Source organism: Aquila chrysaetos, chromosome Z (genome assembly GCF_900496995.4).
Source record: "Aquila chrysaetos chrysaetos chromosome Z, bAquChr1.4, whole genome shotgun sequence".
NCBI lineage: Eukaryota > Metazoa > Chordata > Aves > Accipitriformes > Accipitridae > Aquila > Aquila chrysaetos.
Genome location: NC_044030.1, coordinates 14,508,550 through 14,533,381, shown reverse-complemented (window position 1 = coordinate 14,533,381; position 24,832 = coordinate 14,508,550). Strand labels below are relative to the sequence as shown.

Below are 24,832 nucleotides of genomic sequence, written 5' to 3'. Positions count from 1 at the left end.
CAGAGCAAAAAAGAAGTCTCATCAGCTTCGATTTTTATATGGAGACCTGACTGAATGGCCAGCAGCAGAGAAACATTTGGCTTCTTGTGCATTGTTGTTTCAGCTCTACTGAAAGCCAAATACCTATAACAGAAAGGAAATGACAAGCTTTTCAAGCTGCAGTAAAGTTTGGTATCCTACTGCAGAAGCTTGCTTTGTGATTCACAAAGTATGTACAATGCACTGAACTGGTCATCACAACTGAGATTTGACTGATGACATGCAGGAGAGTTCGTAAGGTTTTCTATTGCTTGATCGTTTGATGAAGTTCCCTTTGGTGATCTGCTCTCCTTGAGTTTCAGTCTCTAAATTAATGCAAAGTTCATTTTTCAAATTTCACTTGTAGCATCTCCTTACTTCAAAAACAACCCCAATGGGTACAGTGATAGCCTTAGTATTTTCCTGTTTCTATTTTTAGCCTGTAGTAGCGCAGTCTCTACATAGCTATCCTGCTTTATTGTCCACTTAGAGAACACTCACAAGGTGGCAGTATCCAGGAGAGACTGCCATTTATCTTGTTGTCAGTACACTTCTTGGAGTAGATGGAGTACTTTATCTTGCTGTTTATATAACTTCAGAAAAATTACACTTAACTGGCAAATTTTAGATACTTCTATATGCAGTATAAAATTTCCACTGGGTATGAAAACATCAGCGTAATTTCCTCAGAACAGCGATTTCTTTGTATTACTAGCACTCCACAGAAACCACAGCAATGTTTTCTGAAATATTTTTTTTTTAACTAACTACAGCTCAACAGCTGGGTCCCAGTAGTAACTAACAGCTTTTGGTACCCAATTCCAGACCACTTGCAGGAACCCTGCACCATGTGGTCAGCACTTTCTAAAAATGGGTCCACTTGAAAAAGTCAATGAGTCAATTGCTCTTGAATCTACACAATAGGTTCACAACAGGGAGTTTATTTTATGAAAATAGTTTATTGCTGGTTCTTCTCCAGACTTTGCAGGAGCCCTCAGTCATTTTATTATGGGTTATTCCTTCCTAATGTCTCTCCTCAGTTCTAAGATATTCCATATGATTTAGCATAATCCATAGTTCTCCTGTGTGGATAAGCTGTATAGCACGCGATTCTGGATTAGCAGTGCTTCCTTTTATTGATGAGTGCATTACATGTACTACAGCACCACCAGACACAGAGCCATGGTCAAGGTACTGCTCTTTAGCTTCCTATTTATTAGTAGCTAAAGGTAGCTAGCTGCTCTTCTTTGGTATTAGCATCCTTATTCATGTGGCTTATGCCAGAGGTGGAGACAAAAGAAAACGGGAAGCCTTGACTGGACTGAAATGAATACAGAAGCTGACTACACAAGTTGAAGGGAAAAGCTTCTGCTGTAAAGAAAAGAGTTTTCTTGTCTCTGAAGTACGGCTACCAGGGCTACTGCTTGGGATGCTTCTTGAAAAGAAAAAAAAAACACCTTGGACAAAACATTGATAGCAAAAGAACAATGTTCCATTTGCCTTAGCTTCCCTTATTCTAAGTCTCCCATTGTCAAGAAAACTTGTGCCTGGGTTTTGAAGGATGTCGCTATGTGTAATTTCATTTTCCTACCCTATGTTAGCAAAAAGCTATGCAAACTGTGTATATGCACAGGTTTGTACGTATACGAAACCTAAGGGAGAGGGCAAAAAACCTGACCAACTCACAGTTATCATTCAATTATCTGTACCTTTCATGTCAGTGCTCCTACTGGTAAGAGAAATGCTTTAAATGTGCGCATTTTTCACGACTTCTGTAATATGCAGGTTTCTGAGAATTGCAGCCTGCAGCCAGGTTTCTACGGACAGTGATGCGATCTGCTACTGATAAAAAAAAATGAAAAAGAAACAAAACATCACTCTTAGAATCATCTTAGGCAACTGGCATTGCTGCTACTGAATTAGTGAATACGAACCTCACGCTCCACATCCTCCGTTAAAAAATGTGTTAAATGCAACTACTTCAAAAGGACAGAAAGTGGGGTACCGAGCTCCAGAAACCACGCAGCACTGACTTCTGCAAATGCAGGGAGGAACCTGAGCAGCAACAGCTGTTCCAGAGCAACCAGAAGCCACGCAGGCGGCAAAGAGGCCGGCGACGCCCTCACACCACCGACGCGGCCAACGCAGGTTGGTCCCGGGGCGGCCTCGGGCGCGGCCGCCTGCGGAACACAAGGCCGAGGGCGACGGTCGTTGCTTCGCAGCCGCCGCACGCGTCCTCTCCGGCCCGCGCCCACGGCGGCGCCGCGGCGGGCCCCAGCCCTCGCTCGCCGGGGCCTCCCCGAGGAGATGGCCCCCCCCGCACCTCGCTCTGTCGGACACTGCCCTCCTCTCTCCGAGGATGCCCGGCGCTGCCCGAGCCGTGTCGTCGGGCGGAGAGCGGGACGGTCCCGGCGCGGGCCGTGGCGCCCCGCCGGCCGCCAACCCGCGCCCTCCCCACCGCGCCGCCCTGCAAATGGCCGCCCAGCCGCGCGCGTCCCCCCCCTCCCCGCTGCCGGGGGAGACACACCCCCAAACCGCGGCACCCCACGGCGGCGGGGGGGGGGAGGGGGGGGCTCCGACCCCCGCGGCGTGGCCCCGCGCCGCGGTGCCGCCCTGTCCTCCCCGGGAAGCGGCGCGGCGGGAGCAGGGGTGGAAGCGGGGCGATCGACCGCGGCGCCGCCACCGCCCGCGCGGCGGAGGCGGGGGCCCCGGCGGTGGCCCCCCCCCTCCCCGCGCGCGCCCGCGCGCGCGCGCGCCCCCTCCTCACGGCGGGGGAGGGCTAACGGCCGGCCGGCTGCCTCTGCCCACGGCACGGCGGCGGGCGGGGAGCGGCCGCCGGGGATGGGGGGCGCCTGGCCGCGGCTCGGCAGCGACGGGGGTGGGGGCCTGGACGCCCATTCCTCTGCGCATCCTTTCTGCCTCCCCGAGGTGCCGCCGCCGCCTCGGCAGGACTCGCCGGTGTGCGAGGCGCCGCGCGGAAGGAGCCGCTCCGCCTCTGACAGAGACGTCCCCCCCACCTCCTCCCCCCCCGCCCGCCCGCCCGCCCTCACCTCGAGCTGGCGCTGCCTCCCCGCGCTGCCGGCGCTGTCGCCTCGCCCGCCGCTCGCTCGCCCGCCCGCCCGCCCGCCACCGCGCCCCGCCGCCGTCCCCCTCGTGCCGGGCCCCGCCGAGGGGCAGGCGGCCAGCCCTCGCCCCCGCCGCCCGGCTGCGGCTGCCGCGCCCCTCGCCCCCCCGCCGCAGGGAAGGGGCAGCGGCGACTGCCAGGCGGCAGGAGAGGAGAGGAGAGGAGCCGCCGGCGGCTCGGGCAGCGCGCTGCGGCTGGGTCTCCGGGGATGGACTGGGCTTCGCCCTCCGCCTCAGCCTGCCCGCGGAGAGGAGGGCGGTAACCAGCCGCCCAGCCCGCCGGGGAGGAGAGGCACCCCCGCCTGCGCTGCGGGGCGGCACGACCCTGTTCACGCCCGGTTAAATGTCACCGCTCCCCGGCTGCTCCCCGCCGCCGCCCCGCGCGTCGCTCACCTCGAGAGGGGGCTGTGAAGGGGGCGGCAGAGGCAGCCCTGGCTGCGGCGCGCCCCGCCGCCGCTCGCCGTGAGGGAGCGCCCAGGCAGCCGCCAGGTAAGCGACGGGGGAACCCCCCGGTGCCGTCGGGGGTGGCGGCCGCCGGGAGCCCGCCCGTCAGGGTAGAGTAACTTTCGGGGGGCGGGGGAGAGTAGACCGCAGCGTGGGGGCTGCGCCCCCTCGCCCCGCCGTGCGCACCCCCGGGGTGTGGGCTGCGGAGGGCGAGAGGCGGCGGGACGGGGCGCAGCGGACCCCCACCGCCGCCCTCCCGAGCTGGCCTCGTCCCCAGCCCCGCCGAGAGCTCTCGGGTGAGCGGCGGGCGGCGCTGCCCGCTCGGCGGCGGGGTGGGGGGTCGGGGTGCCCCAGTCGGGGGGGGGGTGTGCCGCCGTGCCCAGCATCACAGCCTCCCCCCCCCTCCCCCAGCTCCCGGGAAGAGCTTCCCCCGCCGGGCTGAGAGCCGTGTGTTGGGGGGCAGGAGCCCTCCGGGGGCTTCAAGCGACGAGGCACAAACACAATAGTCCTTTGTCGCCAGCGCAGAGATGCTTCCACACCTGTGTCCGCTGCCATGGTGGATGTGCTCGCTGGAGTACGTGCATCAGTAAAGTGGGCCTTTTTTTTTTGGGTGGGGGGGCGGCGATAAAGACACTTTTACCTTCTGCAAAGCAAATTCTGAATATCTTTGGTTTAAAGGGGCAGCTTGAAGTAATTACCTTCTGCAAAGCAAATTCTGAATATCTTTGGTTTAAAGGGGCAGCTTGAAGTACATGCAGGTGCTCCTGAACGTACCTGGAAGAAAAACAAAGGCAAGAAAATCACCTGCCCTTATATCGTTTCTCCAGTCTTTTGAGTCTAAATTACAGGGTTTTGCAAGTCCTGTCCCATAGTTGCTGGAATGAACATCAAATGTTCTCAAGCATTTTTCCCCTATAGCTTTCCTTGCCAAGCAGAGAGCTGCAGTGCTGTCTCATATGCTGCTATTTCAAAATGCTGTTCTTTCAGAAGACCTTCTCATTTAAAAAGGAAAACGACTCAATGTTTCAAAATTAAATCATATGTGAACTTGCATTGCTTGCCAAGTGCTGGGCGGAGAGGGGGGGAAGGAGCACACAGCTTTTTTGTGCCTTTGTCATGAAAATAAGCCATGAAGTCCTTATTTCAGTTAAAACTACAGCACTAAGGGAATGGAAGTGAAAATTAGTTCATGTAATGTTCAGGGAGGTAAGCCATGACCTGTAAAGCATGCACCCAGTAGTTCTGAAGCCTTTACCCGCTTCCTACAGCAACGCATCTGGGATTGAGGTGTCTACAATGTAAAGTGCGTCTAAGAAGATTTCACCTGAAACTGCTGTGTATACCCTAAAAGAAGTATATAGCATTTTATTCATCATTCACGAACAACAGATGCACCCACATGAGAAAAAAAAAAAAAATCTGATAGGAGGTGGACAAAAAGAATATACTTTCCTGAGCTTCTACGTTCCAGTGAAAACCACACAATTAAAAGAGATGGTCAGTCTCACTGCTGTATGCAATCAAAGCACCAGTAGTTCTATTAGGGGCTACACCCTTTCCAGGAAGTGCTTCCCTGTAAAGGTGAAGCTGTGGCAGGGTCTACTTTGCTACATAATGGACCACACAGAAGGGTGTATTAACATCAGTATGTTCCTACTCCTACTATGTATGTGTAAATATCCCAGTCAGAATGTGATATGGGATTTTTCCTTCAGATCAGCACTTAAAACGATTGACTTCCTCAGCTGCTGTGCCACCTTCTTACTTTTCTTACTTGAAATGTAGTGATTTTGACAGTAGCTAATCTGTGTGCAGCAGAACAGTGATATTATTCCTTTTAGGTAAAGAGAAGATCCCTGAAAACTGTTTTTACTGTACTGAATTCCCTCCTGAGAAAGCAGGAATAACACCTACGTAGACTGAACAAAATAAGGTGTGATCTGCTACATATGAACAGTGTGGTTTGGTAGTATAACATACCAAGGATTTTTTGTTACTATTCTAGAATCCAGGCATTCTGTGAAAGGGCTCTAGGTGGAAATGTTATCCTGCGTAGTAGCAGCAAGAGGTGAAGGAAGACAAAGTATTAGAGACGCTTGTTAGTTTAGACAACTGTCCACAAGTACTGTAATTAGTACTATGTTGGCATGCCACTGCAAACTAATACCATGGATTTGGTTATCCTGCAGTTAAGAAAAAAGAACGAAGTAACTTGCTGTTCGTCATTCTAAAGCCATATCATTTTCCTCAACACAGAAAGGTAAGGAGGTCTGGAGATTGGAATATTAGTGACTCTATGCCGAGTTTAAAAATGTGAGTCTACGTTAGTGGCTCTTTCGTATCTTGTATTAAGACCATTCGAATAACATAAACACAGGGTGGGTGTGGTTATTGGCAATGGTATTGATGAGGATTCTAGGAGGATTCCTGTGGTGGTTTTTATAATTCATGCCGGTATGATTGTTGCCTGGTTTTAGGGGTTTGTTTGTTTGTGTACCTTTTGACTATCTAAACCTCAAGGAATAAATCGGGGAGAAAAGGTTAAGGAGTTCTGAAGGCTCGGTATATGGTCATGTGTTGGTTCATTGGCTCGTCCTTTGTGAGAAGGTAGATTTCCTTCTAGATGTTGCTGATAATTAAAAATCCAGATGAGGGACAAGTAGGGGGATAAGTGGATCAGTTTCAGTAAATTAATACAATACTAGGTATGTGTATTGCTGCATTCTTTTGCCAAGGAGTTTGTTCGGCTACTCGTTCTATAACACATTACGTTAAATACATTCTAATTCTCTGTATTTCACGTTTTGTACAGATATTCAGGACGTTTAAGAAAACTCTATTTCTAATTAGTCACTGATTGACATCCCTATGTCATTATAAGGCTGATTTGGCTAAGCTGTGTCTAATTATGAGTCTTTATAAATTATTGCTCATTTCTAATTAGTACAGTGAGTAGTTTAACTGTTTATTTTCCAAAACCTTTTCAGCTCATGTATTTGTAGCCAGGAACTTTTTTTCTCTAATTTCAAGGCATAAAACCAAGTTTGTTTGTTTGTTTGTTTTTTCTGGAAAGAATGGCTTCACTATTATCTTACAAAAATATTAAAATTAATGAGATAACTCTGTAACGAATTAAATTGAAGTATTTGAAATTTCTAGGCATTGCTCCTCAAGACTTACATTCATGCAGCATACCAATCGATGCTTTCTGTGCCGAGATATCAATATTATTCCCATGAGATATACTGAGTAGAGCTCATGTTTGAGTTGCTTGCCATCTCATAAGCCTTTTGTTTCCTGGGGACAATTCCATTTCTTAATGATGAAAATCTGTAGAGAGAGGAAACGTAGAAGATAAACTGTCATCAGTGTTGTATAATGACATTTTGGTGACCCATTTTCTGTTGATAAAATGCAAATCCTATGATTTTTTTTTCCTCTTCCTTTCAGCAACTATCCTGTGTAGCAGTAGTTCATGAGATTATTCATAATCATACTGATCAGAGTTGTTATTTGATTAAAGTCTAATCTCTCATTCCCTTTGAAACTTGAAGTAGATATCTGTATCAGCAGATTGTAGGCAAGTCTTGTTATATATTGATACACTGTTTGTGTTTTTGATGATTATTATGAAAGTCATAGTAGGTCAGTGTGGATACTTAGTGAACATCTTTTCCCTGAGATGGAATCAGTGAACAGTTTAACCCATCTTCCAGAAATACTTTTAATTACATACAAATGGAAAGAAAGGTGCATTGAAATTAATATTTTATTTAAAATGGAAATATTTTAAACTGCTTTTTACTGTTGAGTAGCACTTTAGCTAATCTTTTTCTTAGTCACTTCACAGTAGTCAAGAAAGTCCCTTTGGTTTTGGGTTGCAAGAAAAAGCAAAATCATACCATACTTAGTGGATTTTAAATGGCATTGTCAAAGTAGGGTGATATTAAAAAAAAAATTATTTCAGAAGACTAATTTTGTCTAAAGGAAATGGGCATGTGAGTTTTCATCTGGTGGGCCAATTACATTTCCCAGAAAGAAATAAAATTGAGAAAATTGGTTTTTAGTTATACAGATAAAGCAATGTAACTTATTAGCTGTCAATCTCAAAATTAAAGTTGCTGTGCAAGGAAAAAAATAAAATAGCAAAATTTTGTCATCATTGGTGATAAAACTACAATGTATTTGAATGGACTGAACAGAATTAAATTCAGCAGAAAGATTTGTCTGTATAAAATCTGACTTTATTGTGGAGTTTGTTTGATTAACTGCAAAATGTCTGTGCTTTGGTCAGAACAAAGAAGAATAATTATTCTACAGTTCTATTACTTTTTGTTTAGCTAGGATTTATATGACAGTAGCTTGTGATTAATATTTTATTACTTTCAATGAATGTATGTTCTATTTTTACATTTTTAAATAAAAATTGCATGCCTTCTTAAAGCCATTCTTCAGGTGAAGGCAGTTTCTTTTAAATGGTAAAAAAATCACATGTATCCTGTAAAACGGTAGGTAAGATATCTTAATTCTTGCATGCAATGTTATGCAATATACATTTTACATTTGAAATTATAGTTTTAAAAATTGCATTTGTTGTGATAATTCATGTTTAATGCTCAAGAGGAATCAGTGGTCACCAGCTCAGATTGTAGCAACTTAATAGGACCCTCACCCCCACCCTGCCCCAAATCATCTTAAGTATGCCTGTCTTCAGTGTTGAAAACTTTTAAGAGCCATAGGGGTGGCATTTACTGAGGCAGGGCAAAGGACATACTTGAGCTCTACAAATGCAGACCCCCATCTCTAGGGAGGAGTGGGATTTCACTGGAATCCTTTTTCTGGCAGTTTTGTTGTAACTGAGAGTGTGATATGGGGAATCCCACCACTAGACAAACCAAATATGCTGGCCTTAGAACTGGACAGCTACTTAGACTGTCATCCTCTGTCCTTTTTCCAACTTTCAATTAGTCTTTCCTCCTGTTATTTCCTTCACTTTATCGTGTTTCTGAGAAAACAGCATAAATCTTTCAGCAAATGGTATTTATCTCTTGATTGCTGTGCTTCATAAACTGCATTTCAGCTTGTGATTTGGTGAAGTCCTCATGGAACAGGAGTAGATACTGGCCATGAAGAGCTACACAAGAGAGGATCTTTTAGGGAAAAGCTCAGTTTTGCTTTCTCGGGATTTTGCTTCCTTTAAAACAAGAAGGTTTATGTTCCTCTCTAACAAGCTGTCAAGTAGACTCCCATTCATGGCACACGTGAATATTTTCCCATGGTTGGCCTGCGCCCAGCAGTTTATTAGCACTATAGTGTTACTGCAACACGGTGTATTCCTCTTAGCAGTAGTCGGCTGCTAAGGATGTGTCATACTGATCAAACAGTCCAGAGTCCTGGAGTATTTTCCTATGGTTTGAGTTCTGGAGTGTCCAGCTGAAGGTACCTAGTCATAACATACAGATTCACTTGTGGTTAGGAAATAAGTCACAATGTTTCATCTTATTGTGAATACTATTTGCAAGGTAGTGTTCTTTGTTGAACTCTGTGAGTTCACCCTGTTTTGGGTCCTGTTGCAACCTCTGCTTTCAGTTTGAATTTAGGCATGAGTCGTGGGTTGTGTTAGTGGCTCTCCCTGAATATAGCAAAAAAATGGAAGTTCTTCTGCATCAATTAGCGAAGCCCTGTTAAAGTCCATGGGACTACATTAATTTGTTATGGTAGTAGATAATAAAGCCCATTAGATTTTGAGTGGTGGTAGTGGGCTGTGTGCTTAAAACACTTTTCTTAAGGAATGTTGCTTACTTGTTGGGGATGTTTACTGTTATGGCTGTCTGATGGGAAATACCAGTGAAGGTCAGTTAATTCCAGTGACTCCAATTTCAGTTTATTAGAACAGTAGTTCATTCTGTTGATAGACCCAGGGAAATACGAATGTCTGTGAACCCATGATCATGTCAGGAACTAATTTATAGCCTGAGTTTTTTGCACTGAAGTCATATGGTACAGCCATGAAGAGAAATTATAAGTGTACAGTTCAGATCTTTGAAAGAGATAAGAACATTTAGACTTTTAAAATTATTTTGGAAAAAAAGCTGTCAGGATTATCAAAGTCTTTAGTTAATTCCCAGCCAAAGGTAGGTTGAATGAATACCTGTATCTTACAAGTGTGTAAGTATTTAAATATATTACTGACACCTGTAACCACTTTTCTGTCATTCCTTATGGTGTAGTAAATTCTTGCTACCACCGGGCAGGACGTTGTCAAAAGGATTTGTAGTCAGGCTGGGAGGTAGCAGCTGGGAATTCTGGTTGTCCAAGTGGACTGACTAGGTTATAAAGACTGCAGTTAACATCAGGAGAGAGACAAGGAGAGAGGCAAGGAGAGAAACAAGCGCCTTGGGAAGAAGAAATTCTGCTTCTCGTAGGTCCTGGAAGAAAAAAGAAGGGGGAGATTTCAAGATTGTGAGACTTTGCCACTTAGCCATCTGTAGACCCTTCGCTGGGACATACTACAGCTGACAGCCTCAGTAAAGAGGAGGTAGGCTTTGTGGCAGCTTGTGACAAAATCCCATGTTTCTGAAGAAGAAAGGAATAAGGAAGGCTGAAGCAGGAATCATGGTGGTGTGTGCCTGTCAGTCTGTCTGGGAATGAGAGAGCCAGCCAAGCCAAAATTGTGATGCAGTTTTCTAGGCATCGCAGTAATTGTCCTGAAAGGAGAGAGTATGTTGCTATTCCTGTCACAGGTGCTAGAAAGTTTCAGGAGAACCAGAAAACTAAATGCTCATCTTCAAGGGCCATGTTTGAGTAGAAGACTTGCTTTAGAGGTTCCTCTGAATGCCTCCAGTGCTACATGTAGCTATCCAGATGAGGGCAATTATATAGAAGAAAAGATGACATTTGTAATTTTATTGAATAGAAATGATTACATTCACCGGTAGTAACAGGAATAGATTTTTGATTTGAAATCCATGCTGTTAATACTGTATGTGGGAAGGAACCAATGAGAAGTGAGTTGTGTTTAGATCAGTACAGGAGATAGTCTGGAAGAATAAGAAGAATTCTGTATTAGTTTATAGCTTTATAGTCCTTTTGATTGTCATCCCTCTTTTTTTTTTTTTTTTTTTTTTTGTGTGGAATACTGAGCGTAACCAACCAAATGTGGTGAGAAAATACCTGTCTCGTGCCAGCTTTTGACTATTTCCCCACATGAACTAGCACACCTTACAATGCAAAAGGAGCATTCAGGCTATAGGCAAACACAGGAAGACAGAAGATGTTAATTTATTGCAGTTTGGGTACTGCAAACCTTCAAAGAGTGAGTGGACCTGTTTAATTTGACATTAAAGTTTCTCTGTGTTCCTGGTGTAAACAGACCGTAATGCAAACAAGAATTCATTCCAATTGGGAGTTGATTAAGCTTGCTACACTAGGTTATAAAGTAGATAAGTAGATTCAGGAAAGCTTAAAAACAAGAAATCCTTGTTGCTTCTGAAGAGGATGAGGGGGAAGTAGTTACCTTGGAGTTACTACAAAGGTAGTGAAGAAGAGGTATCAAGATAAAAATAGTGAACAATTGCAGAAATTAAACTGCGTAAATCATAAGGGTGCAATGGCTGGCTTCCAGGATTTCTGAAGGAAATATATAGCTGAGCAACTAAGTAAATTCTGAATCTGTAATTTATTTTTAAATACTATGTCTGACCTGGAGGATAGCCAACTATTAGGAAGGAAAATGATGTCAGGAATTAGTAATATATAAGTCAAACCCCAAACAAGTAATTGAGAAAAATAAATCAAGTCAACATCCTACAACATCTAGATGAACATGTGAGAAGGATATGAGACTGCTGCTCGCTTTAAGGAGACAAGTATGCAGATCTGCTGGTGGAAACAGTTCTGTCCAACCTCCTTCTCACTGTCAGCATGACTTAAAAGTGAGTGTACAATTGCAGTCTTACTATCAAACACTTTTCTTATTGATAACGTATTCCTTCAAACTGTTCATATGGTTTTATGAACAGCTTGGTTAGAGGGACAAAGTTACATGAGTGTTCTTTAAAAAAAAAAAAATTGTAAATGATTTGACATTGTAGTTGTTTACAGCAAACACTTCTGTAAGGTTTTTTGTTTTGCTCATACCATATTCTGCATATGGAAGTTGTGTTGAGTCGTTAGGTCTTTCCTCTTCTTTTAGGGATAGAGTTTTCAGGACAAGAGTAATTTGGGATTTTGCAAAAAACTAGTTCTTGTGAAGAAATAGATATAATTTCTGCTTAGACATTGAAGTAATTAAGTACTGGGCAGTGTTATGCATTGGGGACTGCAAAATAAGTCATCAAATATCTCCTGTCAAACAATTACAATGAAAAGACAAGTTAAAATGGTTTGTACATTAAAAGAAAAAAAAAGTTATTAAGGAGGATGAAAAAATTTCACTTAGATCTATTTCAGTAATTATTTTTGACTTTTCCTATGTGTAGTTTTGAAAACAGACACAGGTAAGGGAAAAAAATCCTTGTGATGAGTAGATAATTAAAATCCTACATATACATTGAGATTAACATGCTAAAGCTTTGAAATGGAAAAGGTAGAGATATGATGAGGGTATTTAATAATACATATCCTAGTCTCTATGATTTTATTTTTTCCCATTAGACAAGATGTCATATGACGGAAAAAATAAATTCGAATTACAAAACATTTTGAAATTAATAATACATTAACCAAACAGTATTGAAGTAAGCATTTCAGGAGAGTTTCTCTCTTCCAAAACTATAGAGATATATATTCAGGCAAACCTTTTTTAACTGCAATAGAAGAGCAAAGCAAGAAAAAAAAAGAAGAGTGCATGCTCTGAATACCATAAAAAAATCTTATTCATTACATCATTTTATACAATTGGTTGCCTGTGTTTGGGGGGGGTTTAGCTGTTCCGCTGGGGCTTTAGCTGTTCTGCTGAAGCAATTTACGTTGCTCTAGAGGAAGGATACCAGACAGTAAGGCCATCAATTTAACTGTTGCTCTTTTGGTTACTGCACCACTAACCAGCTTGACTTACATGGCTGTTTGACTAGCACATGCTACTCTTTGTAGTCTTGCTTAAAAACAGTTGAGATGTTACTTTGCAGTCTAGGTAGACAGTAGCCTCTGAATACTTACATTAGCACCTTATAATCATGTAGTGTACTACACAATCTTGATAGTAGATTAAAAAATAACCCAATTTAAAAATTTTACTTCTGCTTAGTATTGCTTGTTTTTACTTTGAAGCAGCTTGTTATAAGTATTTGAGATTTTCTGTTTCATTTGAATATGTCAGGTGGGAGCTGCAGTTGAAGAAAACAGATTATGGTTAGATTTGACAGCTACCAGCCACCAACAGTTCATTGCTCATTCAATTTAGGGTAACAGTAGTGAATATTTGGTTCACCTAAGGATAATGACTTTTTTTCAGTGTTGCCTCTTATAAAGTAATGAAGCTTTTGCTGTAGTTTGCAGTTGAGAGATGCTCTTGTTTAACAGGAAAATGGAGCTTTACTGGAAGTAAGGAGACTTTCCATATAAGAGAATTAATCTTCATCATTATAGGCGTTCTCTAACAGTATGAGAAATCTGTATCATGTCCATGGCTGTTGGATTTTACACTTAAATTTGAAATCAAGATCACAGTTTTATTTTATTCACTTGCTAGCTAGGTATTAACAATATATGGAAGGACACTAAATAAGACCCTGTAACATATCAAGAGCTCACATTCCTGCTTTAAATTTATCCATCTTGACTGTACAGTATTTCTGTTGGTACTAGTAATATTTCATAGGTTTTCTGGACACATGAAAAAATATTGTACCAGAACGGTAGAGAGGAGGATGTGCAGATACCCATGTATTTTTAAAATTTTCTACTTTTGATTGAAATAGATTTAATTATTGTTGTCTTCAAGTACAGTCACCCTGGGTATGTACTTGGAACAGCATGGAGGCAGAGAAGCAGAACAGTGAGACACTGAAGTAGAATATACCTAGAAATTCCTAAAGCCTGTTCAAAGATGGTGTCAGACATGCAAAGTCAGTTTGGAGCAACTGTGTCATGGATATGTCTTCTTCAGCAGCTGTCAAAGTACAACATGTTCTGCTGTAACATTTTACTGAATGCAATATGATCACATCTCTGATTTGAAATTGATTGTTAATACCCGTGAAAATTAGGTAATGCCTTTGGGCTCGTGACAAGTTACCAGTACATTTTGTTACACATAGGCTATGCAACTGACAAAACTCTATAATTTACTGTTTGTTCAGTACTGTTTATGAAGCAAATAGAAAACTGCAGAAAGTAATCCTGCAATATATACATAATATTGTGGTCCCTTCTGTTGATTTAAATTAGAACAATTAGTTACTGTGCTGGTTTTGACTAGGATAGAGTCAATTTTCTTCATAGTAGCTAATATGGGGCTACGTTTTGGATTTGTGCTGAAAAAAGTGATGGTAACACAGGGTTGTTTTCATTACTGCTGAGCAGTGCTTACACAGAGTCGAGGCCTTTTCTGCTTCTCAGCCCACCCCACCAGCGAGTAGGCTGAGGGTGCACAAGAAGTTGGGAGGGGACACAGCTGGGACAGCTGACCCCAGCTGTCCAAAGGGATATTCCAGACCACAGGACGTCATGCTCAGCATATGAAGCCAGTGGAAGAAGAAGGAAGAGGGAGAGATTTGGAGTAATGGCATTTGTCTTCCCAAGTAACAGTTATGCACATGACAGAGCCCTGCTTTCCTGGACATGGCTTAACACCTACCTGCCAATGCAAAGTAGTGAATGAATTCCTTTTTTGCTTTGCTTATGTGCGTAGCTTTTGCTTTACGTATTGAACTGTCTTTATCTCAACCCTCAAGTTTTCTTAGTTTTGTCCTTCCGATTCTCTCCCCCATCCTGCTGAGGGGGACTGACCAAGCAGCTGTGGGGTGCTTAGTTGCCAGCTGGGTTTAAACCATGACAGTTACATTTCAAACTCACCAGAAGGATTTAGAATACTAAGGCTCACTGGAATTTACACTAAGGAGATAGATGCACAACTTCAAGCTCTTTTGAAGCTTCTGCTCTATGATTCTGTGCTCACACTTGCAGAAATGACCTGTTACTCATCTCATATCTCAAGCTGATGTCCATTTTAAAGGAGTTGTGCACAGTTTTGCATGCGGTTTTGTGCAATTTTGAAATCTGAGACCCAAAATACTATTCCAGTGATTTGTAGTTGTTACATAGATACTTTAGAAGAAAGTATGCAGAAAATATGGTAACAACAGGTGCTGATCAGTAAATATTTGATAAATTAAAAAATGAGCAATATTTCTGCTTCCTGTGTTCTCTCCTGTGCTTGGATAAGCAATCCAATATTTAAGAATATTTACAGTCAGGGTTCCTAACTAGGCACTTGGGGTATTTCACTTAGAGTACAACAGGGCCATTTTCTACAGCTGTCAGGAAAATAATTTAGACCTCTGTATGAACTACGTACATACCTTCCTCTTTCTCTTATAGTTTAATTCCAGTTAATAATTATCAGTACATCCTTCAAAGGTAACAACAGAGATATTGCTCACGGATACTTCTGTGTTACTCTTAGAGTACTGAAAATATTAACTCCTTTCCTAGCAATTTGTAGTTAGGGATGATGGTAGGTTCTTCCTGTGAATCTGCTACTTGTAACATTTTTACTTTGAAATACAAATGCTGAGCTCTCTTGAAGTGGTAAGTGCATGAACTCTGATAGAACTCATTATTCCTCTTACAGCCTGTTACACAAATGTTTTGCCTCAGAAAGCAAGACAGGAGTGAAGTTCAGTTATTGATAGTATTCATTCTGTTTGCAGCACATATTAATGCAAACTTTTATATTTATGGTGGCAATCACTAGATGGCACTGCTCTATGGTCTTTGTAAGTTGTTATATTTTCCTTTTCTTACAATATTCATTCTCTTCTCTGATACATGACATTGTTAATTGTTACTGGTTTTGTGGTATAATTTGTCTGGGATTTGTGGCAAATGGCAAGAAATTTTGACTGAAGTAATTTTTGAGGAAAGTTAAATTCCTAAAGATGTTGGTGTTTTGGTTAAGTGTTTGGCAAGAGGATAAACATGCTGTTTGACAGTCTCTGTTCCAGGACTAGTAAATATAAAATGTCAGACAAAAAAGCTGCAATAAGAATATTCTTCAGTTGCTGTGTTGCTGATATCTTCTCCAATTGTAAATCAGCACGTAAGTATATCTTTTACTTCTTGGCAGGAAGGTGATCATGCAATCCTAAATTTGCTAGCTGTCAATTCTAGCTTTTCTAATCTTAAATTGCTCAGTTGTCAATGCAGCCTTTAGCCAAGTGCATAAAGAGCAGGAAGATGTAAGATAACTTAATCCCTTCTGTCACTGGAGCGCTAGCAAGGTGTATGGCTGATGCTGTTTATTCAACAAACTTCTGTGAATAGACTTGTAACAGCTCCACCCCCAATTCAAAAGTATACTTAGGACACCATCACTGCAATGACACTGTTACTAAACAGCAATCACAAAGCTAAAGAGCCTAGCAGACCTAAAACCATCAGCAGCAATACCCTGCCAAAATAAGGAAGCAGGAGCTGTTGTTTGCATGTGGCATCTTTTCAAAGTTTAAGGTACCATCACTGAGTCTATCACTGAAGTTAAATATGCATTGGTAACAAAGTTCAGTAGGACTTCTGTAAAGGGTAGTGTCTTAAATGTCCTTATGCATTTGTCTGGTTTACTCCTGGATTTTGTTGGTTTGTTATTATGGCACCATGGCACAGTGGGGCTCCAAGCCTGACTGGTTCCTTGTTTACTTGAAGAACAGTATAAAAGAGTACACTTTCTAATGGCTACATATAAATGGAACTGCTTTTGATCTCCAGTAAAGCTGTCTCAGGGGTGTCTTCAGTTCTGGCTGGAAGTACTGTAAGGTGTTTTTTAACCAGAAGTTGACTGAGATTCTGTTAATGTCAAACTCACTGTGGGATTCTCTCCAGAGTAGGTGCCAATACTGTCAGTAATGGTAGCCAGTAGGCATTGGCTGTTGTCAAATTTTGAATGATTAAAGAGATAGACACTCATTTCTGAACTTGTCATTTGCAAAGGATTCTACCCTTTTGGAATTATAATGGTGGTTGGAGCTGTGCTTGTGATTTGGGGGTTAATTCCAGAAAAAGGACTTACCGGTCTAGCTTTTAGTGACAATTAAATTTATAGTTCCATGTATTCATAATGTATAGTATAAAGATTGGAAAGTTTTAAATTAAAGCCTTTTTTCCAGAGTGGCAATTTTAAGTGCTTATTATAATACAGAATGTAGTGGCTATTCTTTCAGTTCTCTAAAGCTTTTTGTTATCAGTTTGTTTTTCTTTCTTACTAATAAAATGCAATGAGAAAAAAGCACCAGTGTTTAGCCTGAGACTTTCAGAAAATAGTTTTGGAAGGCAAAACTATACATTCTTTGAAGAAAAATATTAAAGTTATTGTATGAATTGCTTTTCAACATGGGCTTTTTTTTTTTTTGGTAATGAAAATGAAGTGAAAAGGTAGTTCTTAAATTACTTTCAAAAATGAAGTTAAGTATTTCATTATGCTTACTTAATCTCAGTACTGTTATGAAATTATCATCCTAAATAATCTGCAAATTTGGTTTTGGTGATGATAATTTGCCTTAGAGAGAGAGATAGATGAAAATGAATTTTGCAGAAGTTATCCATGAATAATTTTGGAACTTCCTGAAGGGTTGCCAAAGAAATCCATAAAATCTAGTTTATTTCATAATCCCTCATTTTTGATATGAAGATGCTGGAGGCCTGAGTGTGGTGTTGGCATGGTAATACCTTTGTTCAAGAGGATGTCAGTTCACACATGCTTTTGATTAGCAGTTTCAGATTAAAGTAGAATGCAGGATGAGGGAGTAGTGGTGCTAGCTTCGAACTGGAAGAATCTAGTTTGGAGAATTATTTGCCCTGGATATTGAGACAGTTGTTGATGCCTTCATGCAGCAACCAAGTGTGTGATACAGACACATCAGTACAGGAATACTTACTGACTTTTGTCACCTGCTGGTTTTGATAACATAGAATCATAGAATGGTTTGGGTTGGAAGGGATCTTAAAGATCGTCTAGTTCCAACGCCTCTGCCATGGTCAGGGACACCTTCCACTAGACCAGGTTGCTCAAAGCCCCATCCAACCTGGCATTGAACACTTCCAGGGATAGGACATCCACTACCTGTCTAGGCAACCTGTTCCGGTGCCTCACCACCCTCACAGTAAAGAACTTCTTCCTTACATCTAATCTACATTTACCCTCTTTCAGTTTAAAGCCATTACCCCTTGTCCTATCACTACACGCCCTTGCATAAAGTCCCTCTCCAGCTTTCTTGTAGGCCCCCTTTCGGGTACTTGAAGGCTGCTATAATGTGTCCCTGGAGCCTTCTCTTCTTCAGGCTGTACAGCCCCAACTCTCTCAGCCTGTCTTTGTAGGAGAGGTGCTCCAGCCCCCTGATCATCTTTGTGGCCCTCCTCTGGACTTGCTCCAAGAGGTCCATGTCCTTCCTATGTTGGGGGCCCCAGAGCTGAATGCAATATGCTTGTGTCTGATTTCTAAGTGTCATTCGAGCTGTTTTGCTTAAAGAATTACATTTGTGGACTCTGCATACGTTGTAATGAGGAAACCATTTGTTCACCAGCTCCTGAGTTAGCAGCCCCGTTATGAGTACATCTTACCAGTGGTTGGAATCTAAACCTCATTCTGTATTCATTTCTGGATATAGTTCACTGAATTGGTGAATATCTTAAGAGAGACTGAATGAACTGTGACCAAATTATACAAGAAACTGTCATATAGACTGCACTGTAACAGCAAAGAAGTCTTAAAATGAGTCATTTTCTTTTAGTGCTAGGAAAGTGATTTTAGTAACACAGGAAAGCATTGTTATGCCTAAGGCCGTTCTGTCTCTGCTTGACTCAAGAGTCAAACTAAGACTCCTTCCCTGACTTCCCTTATTGCCTTGCTTTCAGTTATAGCTGTAAAAGAAAAGGCACACATTTTATACTCTGCTGTGGCAGGAGAATGAGACTGCTGCATTTCTGCCTTCAGTTCCTTGTAGAAAACTTCTTAAAGGATGCCTCTTAGTAAAAAAATGGAAAAAGAAAAACCTAAAAGCATAGAAGAATTTTTTGGCAAATGACTTCTTGGTTTGTTATTTGATGAAGTAGTAATCCAATTACTTTGAAAACATTCAATAATGTTTTATTTACAAGGTTTTAGAAGATTGTGGGAGTTTCAGGTATTTCCTAATTTGTGTTTGAAAATGACTGAAAACTGGCCACTTTGTTTCATAATCAGTATTTGAATTTAAAAATGAAAAACAAAGTGTCGAAGTACACTTCTGAACACATGCATAGGTATGAAACACTTACTTTGCAGTGTAAGTAGTATTACAGTCACAACAGTAATTTGGGACTATTATTTGTATGAGGGTAGAATATATTTATATATAAAACACTGATTTCCTTTATGAATATAATATATATAGAACAGCTCCTTTACAGGTACTTAAAATATTTTACAGTTTTGTATGTACAGTGGTTATGGCTAGATATGTTTACAAATGCACTTTGCAAATCTTTAATGTTACCATGGGCTCTTACTGCTTTATAGAATATAACATATTCCCAAGCTGTAGAAGACCCTGCAGCTTTGTTAAATAAGCTAAACAGAAGTACTTTTAATGGTGAAATAGCTTGGTACAACACTTGCACTTGGTACAACACTTGTACTTTGTACAAGTACAAGAACACTTGGGGATGTTTTAGAGACATATCATGAGCTCTCCAGTGCTCTATACTTTGTACATTGTACAGTAACCTACAATTTCAAACATGATGAATTTATGCTTATTATATCACATAAATTAGTCCACCTAATGAAGCTGTACTTTATATAAGTCTCAAGAGCTTAACTGAATTGTTTCAAGTGAGTGGGCTAGATTGTACTGAACAAGGATATTGTTTTTGTGTTGTACTACATATTTTTTCGTTGTAGTAGTAATTTAGTGAACTCATCTCTACAGATGTTTTGTCAAGGCTGAATCTTTGACATTCAGTAAAAGTCTTGGCAGAGAACTTGAGAGGAGGAGTTACATATCTGTATCCATTTCTGAAAAGGCCTGTGCTAGAGTATGCATGTCTGGCTTTTCTTGCTTTTTCTGATTATTTTTGAAACAGTAAAAGGAAACTGTACAATTCCTTGCCAGGCCCTAATATGCTGATCTCAAGAACCTGCTAAACCAGCTAGAATTCAGACCCAAGATGTCTCTTTATAGATATTTTAGGAAAAGGAGACTCTTTTCCAAAGGAACAGCCAGATTTCTGCAGATCATCAGTCTGTGGGTCTTTTTTCTCTGAATTAACATGTGCAAACCAACCCATGGAATAGTTGGTGTGTAAACTCAACACTTACAGGTTGTATTACAAGGAAAATTATTAAAGAGGGGTCTAAGTAGGTTTTTTTTTCTTTTTGAAATTAAAATAAGACCACTATATATTAATTAGGAGTGAATAATCTATCCCTTCTTTAAGGACTACTTTCTGAATATGGTGCAGCAGAAGTTAGAGTTTTTAACAAGCACATTTATGCATATTCATACAGAACATTGTCTCATTTTTGTTAAGAAATTCAACATTTCTTGGAGAAGTCTGATTTTTATTTTAGGAACATAAAGAAGAATTTTTTGGACTTACTGCTGTCATAACAAGTTCTTTACAGCTTCTGTCACCAAGAAAGAAAAATGGATGTTCCTTATAATGGAAATAAAATGTTTTATTGAACAATAGTTATAACAATGGATATCTTTTAGTTATTTGCTTTTTAGCCATTAACCTTGCAAGGATATCAGACTGAAAAGCATTTTTGCAGGTTTTCTAAATAGGCACAATAAAAATAATTCCACAAACTACTCCTAGCTGAAAGGTACAAGTTGTCTAAAGATTGCTGAAGGAAGTCCCTGGAAGGAGGTAGACCAATATGTCAGATTGGTAGATATGTACTTAAATAGAGGTACAAATCTAAGAAGGACTTTATAAGTAATGCTGCCAGGTTTTTCTCTGAGTTCAGTTAAACAGGCTTAATTACTGTATTGAAGTGCCACTGTAATTCAGCTGGACTGGAGCAGACTCTCAAGTGGTACAAACTGTTCTATTGAAAGGATTGTATAAACCAGCTCAAGATTTATTCAATTGTTTTAATAGCATTCTTGCTTTTATTTAAAGTGAGAGTTGGTTCATATTGTTATTGGAAAAGACATGAAGCATTTAACTTTAGAAAATGTGTAATCACTGAAAAATGGAGTTGCACATGCTTTTCAGCTCTTCCCCAAACATTAGGTCACTGATGAATTTTTGGGTTTGTCTTTTGTGTCCATTTAAACCCCACTCTATGGTACCTTTTTCACTTCAGGATAGTCCTTTTTGTTCTAATGTTACCCAAATTGTGTGAGGATTACAAGCTTTTCTTGAGTGTGTTTTGATATCACTACGCTATTGTGTTCAAGAGGAATGTAGGTCTTTGTACAAGAAGCAATGCTAATACAAAATAAAATTTAAAAAAATGGATCTTATTATGAGTAAGCATAGTAAAAGTATGTCTGTTCAGCATCTTGTTTCATAGGTTTTTTTTTCCAAGGTGGTGTTTGAAGTACTTCTTATTTTTATTTTTCAATAAAGTTACTGAATGGGAGGATTAAATCTTGCTGTTACCACAAAATGCTGATTTTGAAAGGTGTGTCTTTCCATTCTGTAGATCTCTGCAAGAGGGACTGGTTTGAAAACTGTCATGCAAGTAGAATTATAATCTTTCTTCAGCACAGTTTTTGATTCTGTATTAAGCATGCCATCTGGTTAAACTGACTGATTCACTGTTTTTGCTGCTTAAGGGAGCAAAATACGTTACAGGTTAAAAAAAAAAAAGGAAAAAAAAAGATTAGGACTAGATCCTCATTTGGTGAGAAATGGTTTATCTTAGTTTAGATCCTTTGCTGTCAGTGATGCTATTGTGATTTTTATGAGGCAAAAAAATGGCATCCAAGTGTAAAACTTTTTGTGGTATTGTGAACATTTAATCAATTTTCATTTGCTCTGTCAGTGCTCTGTCAGTAAGAACTAATAGACAAAACCAAATAGGATATATGAAATCTGTATTTTATGGCTAACACTAGATTTGAAATCACTTTTCGGTGTTGCATCCAAGGAGTCTTTGGAAGAATCATATAGAAATGTGTTTCCTTGACAAACAAAAGAGAAATTTATTCTTCAAAATAAGAAAAATTAGAGGAGAAAGTTGAAAACTAACAAATAAATGCACTCTGATCACATTCACCTCGGGTGAATTGGCCCAGTGTGAAGTAAATATTCTCATTCACTTCCCCTGTAAGTAGTCCTCAGGGCATAGTTTTCTGATCAACCCAAATTGACTGGGTAGATCCAAATGAAAAAGATAAATGTTTTTGTTTAAATCTATCTGGTTTGCAGGCAGGCCAAGTCTTTGGTCTTGTTGACCGTGTGGCAGTGTGAGCATTACCATAGGTGTGAAGGAGGTGCCATCTCATTCAGGTAGCATTATGAAGTTAGATTGACTTAATCTAAACTGAGATGAATGGTCTTGGAGCCATGGAAGCAGTGGGCAAGGACTTAGGATTCAGAACGGAAGTTTGCTAATAGTGTCCTGTGTGCCTAGAGCTACATGCTTTTCCTTTGTAAAGCTTCAGTGATAGGGGTTTTTGGTTGGGGTTGGTTTTTTTGTTTTTTTTTTTTTTCGGGTTTTTTTTTTTTTTTTTTCATTGTCTGTTTCTATTTCCCAGAATTCAAGCCCTCTGAGTTAGTAAGGGATACTGACCATATTTTTGTGCTGCAGCACCCACTATATACAGCTAACCTTGAGTGGAGCTGGTAGATATGAAGATAGTACTATATTTTCAGCATGAAACCACATCGGAGCCGGTTCTGTCTAACATGAACTGTTTGTCCTGGGGTAGTGATGCTTCCCCACCTTGATATGATGACAGCAGGCCATTCTGCTACAGCAGGATATGCCAGATGTATTACATTTCTCTGCTTTAAATATAGTCAGTACTGTGACTCTGTAAGGTCACTTTCTGAGGAGCATTGTCTTAATAAGTCAGTGTACTTGGAATATAATGAGGAGTAGGTCAAATCAATTGCTTTATTATGGATATATTTAGTAGTTTTTTAAAAGCGAGCATAGAACAGATTTTTTGCTTCCTGATTACTTATCTAGGTGTTTTTTTCTTCAGCTGAGTTAAAAAACAAACAAACAAACAAACAAAACAAAAAAAACCCCAAACCACAGTAACTTTAAAATATTTAAAGTGTTCGTCACCATTTAGAGCTTCAATAACTGCAGGTCAAAATTGCTAAATCTGGATAATCAGCAATAGTTTAGAATATTTTTAATTCTTTTTCATGCTCTGTGGTGGAGCAGTCAGCCTTGGAAAGGCTGATAGAGTTAATGGAGAATGTCAAGGTTGGAAAGGTGGAAAAGAAGACAGACTGGGGAGATAAGGAAGAGTCTTTGGAGAAAACAGACTGAAAGGTCTGGCCATTCATATTGCTTAGACTTGGGGCAGATGAGGCAACTGGTTGTTATCAAGATGGTACTAAGATTTAGTTGCACAATTAAAGATGAACAAATGGTACATCATCATAAAACTATACCCTCAAGACTGTTCACAGGGGGAGCGAATGAGAATGGTGTTATTATTTCACTTTGTGCAAGGTAAAAGTGGTTGAAAGAAAGTTAATGGTGAGTGTACATCATCTGCCAAGACAGGAGAGCATCACAGAATCTGGGAGGAGGATAAACTAAGTACACTGGTAATTGGCTGCAAGAAGACACCATTTCCAAGGACAACATACAGTTTCACAGGTATGAGGTGATATTTTATTTCTGAAAGCTGTCAAAGCTTCTATCTTCTCTTAAGTTTTCACAAATTCTGAAATTAAATTGCTTTTGCATAGTACCATACATGTAAGCATTTAGGGTTTCAGTTTAATTTTCTTCTGAAGATTTCAACTGGATTATTTAAATGGAAACCCCAAATCCATGATGAATGAACATAGTATGAATGCTTTTTCCAGATAAGTTAAAAAAACCCAAAAAACCAACGGCCAAAAAGCAGAGGGGCCTAACTTAGAAAATAAATAAGGTAGAAAATAATCTTTTAGTATTTAAAAAACAGATGTGTGAGACTTTGTCTTGAGATTTAAGAATAAATTACCATCTTTACCAATGTACATTGTTGTCTACATAAACAGAAACTAAGGTAATAATAAATAGAGGAGATATACTTTGCTGTGTTGTCCCTTGAAATAAAGTGACACTTCTTTGTTTCAGAGTAACTATGAGCAGTACCACTGGAAAATACACAGTTGTCATGGTTTAACCCCAGCCGGCAACTAAGCACCACACAGCCACTCGCTCACTTCCTCCTCATCCAGTGGGATGGGGGAGAGAATCCGGGGTGGGGGAGTAAAACTCGTGGGTTGAGATAAAGGCAGTTTAATAGGACAGAAAAGGAAAGGAAAATAATGATAATAATAACAACAACAACAATAATAATAATAATAGAATATGCAAAACAAGTGATGCACAATACAATTGCTCACTAGCCACTGACCAATGCCCAGCCAATCCTGGAGCTGTGGTGGCCCCTGGCCAACTTCCCCCAGTTTATATACTGAGCATGACATAATATGGTATGAAATACCCCTTTGGCCAGTTTGGGTCAGCTGCCCTGGCTGTGTCCCCTCCCAGGTTTTGTGCACCCCCAGCCTCCACTGGCAGGGCAGTATGGAAAGCTGAGAAGTCAAGCTGTTATCAACATCATTCTGATCATAAATCCAGAACACAGCACTATACCAGCTACTAAGAAGACAATTAACTTTATTCCAGCCAAAACCAGGACAACAGTCATTCATTTTTGCAATTAAAGTCACTTAGGTAATCTTATAATTCATGTTGGGAATGTGAAATTGAAGGCCAGATGCTGAAGTGTGATCTGTAGTAAGGTGGATGCAGTGGAAGAGGAAGGTATTGGGGTTTGTTTTTAAGACATCTAGAAAAAATGCTTTATGGCTTCTTTTCTTAAGAACAGGACATCATAAAAAACTTGAAGATTTA

General features: G+C 40.7%; 1 protein-coding gene across 2 annotated transcripts in view; it reads left to right on the top strand.

Annotated features, from left to right (window-relative positions):
* Positions 1–3,148: 3,148 nt before the first annotated feature.
* Positions 3,149–24,832, top strand: part of LINGO2 (leucine rich repeat and Ig domain containing 2) — a 565,281-nt gene continuing 543,597 nt past the window's right edge. For both annotated transcript variants that reach the window (XM_030004179.1, XM_030004177.1), the window contains exon 1: positions 3,149–3,630. The gene's annotated coding sequence lies outside the window, so the exon portion shown is untranslated. The remainder of the gene's footprint in view (positions 3,631–24,832) is intronic.